The sequence below is a fragment of the Triticum dicoccoides genome, chromosome 7A (assembly GCF_002162155.2).
Source record: "Triticum dicoccoides isolate Atlit2015 ecotype Zavitan chromosome 7A, WEW_v2.0, whole genome shotgun sequence".
Taxonomy (NCBI): Eukaryota; Viridiplantae; Streptophyta; class Magnoliopsida; order Poales; family Poaceae; genus Triticum; species Triticum dicoccoides.
The window spans coordinates 735026352-735028715 of record NC_041392.1 but is presented as its reverse complement, the minus strand read 5'-3'; the positions used below and the strand labels follow the sequence as shown (position 1 = coordinate 735028715).

At 53.0% G+C, this 2364-nt stretch overlaps 1 pseudogene; it reads left to right on the top strand.

Moving 5' to 3' along the window:
- Nucleotides 1-382: 382 nt before the first annotated feature.
- LOC119331703 lies at nucleotides 383-1404 on the top strand (annotated as a pseudogene).
- Nucleotides 1405-2364: the final 960 nt, after the last annotated feature.

Sequence of the window (2364 nt, the reverse complement as noted above, 5' to 3'; positions counted from 1 at the left end):
GTAACCTTGGTACTCCTCTGCAGAGTTTGACCTTCTGACTTGGTTGTATAAATACCCATCTGCGCGCTAGGTGCACGGACATCGTCTCCTCTGCATCCTCCTCCTAGCCTGCTCCTCGTTGGTGCCCTCAATAATGGGTAGACTCCTCGCCAGCCTACTGTGCTTTCTACTGGTATGCCCTACCGTTTTCTGTTCCTAGATCTGACACGTACCTACATACTCATGCTGTCATGCAACAACGGTTAGCTAAAACTATAGGGTGTATGAATAAGATTTCCGTACTTGAAAACATGGTGCATGCAGGTTGCATCCGTGGAGCATGCAGCTGGGGCTCCGACTCCGGAGCAGTACTGGAAGTCTGCTCTTCCCAACACTCCCATGCCAAGCTCCCTCTCTCAGCTCCTGAACACCTCGTCGGCGAGCATCGGAAGCCCCGGGGAATCGCGGTCGGCATTTGGGCGTTCCACTATTTCGACCATTACGACGCAACCGAGACGCACTTGCTGCACATGGCCGACGATCCCGCCGCCACGCTCTTCTTCCTGGAGAAGGACCTGCGGATGCACACCAGCCGGAGGAAGCTGACCAAGGTCCTCCATTTCATGGCCACCTCGGGCGCTGGAGAGCGGTTTTTACCGCGAAGCGAGGCCGGCGCCATCCCGTTCTCCTCGGGCGAGGTCCCTGAGATCCTCAGCCGCTTCTCCGTGATGCCGGACTCGGTGGAGGCGGCGGAGATGGCGCGGACGCTGCACGTCTGCGAGGCTCCGGCTGCCGAGGGCGAGAAGAAGTGGTGCGCCACGTCGCTGGAGTCCATGGTCGACTTCGCCACGTCCAGCCTCGGGACCAGCCACGTGAGGGCCGTGTCCACCGTCGTCGGCAAGGAGGGAACGCCGAGTCAGGAGTACACCCTGACCGGCGTGAAGCGCGCCGGTACTGACCAGCTCGTGGTTTGCCACGCGGAGCCGTACGCGTACGCCGTGTTCGCGTGCCACCTGACGCGGGCGACGAGAGCCTACACATTGTCGATGGTCGGCGAGGACGGCACGGCGGTGGAGGCCGTCGCGGTGTGCCACGCCGACACGGCCGGCTGGACTGGAACCCGAGGCACATCGTGTTCCAGGTGCTCAATGTAAAGCCCGGCACGGTGCCGGTGTGCCACTTGGTGCCGCAGGACCACGTCGTCTGGACCCGCAGCCTTACGTTTGCTAGCTATTTGTATGTCTGAGTCTGAGTTGGTTTCATTCTAGCCTCGCTCTGTGCCGATACACACTGATACTAGTAAAGAGAGTGAGAAATACTCCCTCCGTCCCAGTAATATAAGAGCGGTTATATTATGGGACGGAGGAAGTAGCTACGAGTCGGTGGCTACAGCTATTTGGATGGTCGTGTCCCTGTCACGCCAGATCTTTGGTCTTCTATTGAAACCAATGAAAAATATGCAGACGCTCATATTCACACACACACTCATCCTACGCGTATACAGTACTAGTACGTGTTAGACCGTCTCCAATATTGACTCACAAATTTGCTCTCACATTCGTCCTTGAGAGGAGGGGGGAGGAAGGAGAGTCCGCGAACACAGATACGGGAGCCGGTCATCCAAAGCTATGAGCATACATCCGGTCCCTTTTTTTAAGTCCGCATATTCAAATAGCCGCATATATAGACTACAAAATTTCAATTTTTCAAATGCAACAGCAGTTCAAATATCACATTCCGATATTGTTTGCCACTTTAACCATGCACAGATGCTCAATCAGATCTTCTTTCAGTTGCTCGATGCCGAATTTGATGATACATTTGAACAAACTATTCAAATGTGGCCGGATTTAGGTCTTAAAGTTTGATAGGATCATCCATGTTCTTAAATTCTATAGCTGCGGCAGCATCCTTACCTTGATCCTCCATGATCATGTTGTGAATGATCACACAACATGTCATCACCTTCCACCTAGTCTCTGATACCATTATTTAGCAGGTCCTCGAATAACTGAAAACGGGCCCGCAGAACTCTAAATCGCTCTTGACATCCTTCCTAACTTACTGGTGGTTGGGTAACTTTGTTTGGAGAAATGCATCGTCCTTAATTACTATTACATTAAAAATTAAAATTAAAATTTTGGTACGGAAAAAAAGAGATAAGGTTTCTTCTCGTAATATTTTCAAATGTGCTGAAGCGCAAGTCGCACACGGCCATCTGAACAGAGCTATGATGGTCACCACCGAGTAGGCCGCGACGCTAAGTGAACGGCTCTGTGCCGTCCGCGAGGCCATCCGACACATCTGAGACGAAGGAGTTGAGGAAGGGCGGCGAACACCGGGCACCGGCAGGACCGAAGCTGGTGGTTGTAAGGCTTATTTCCC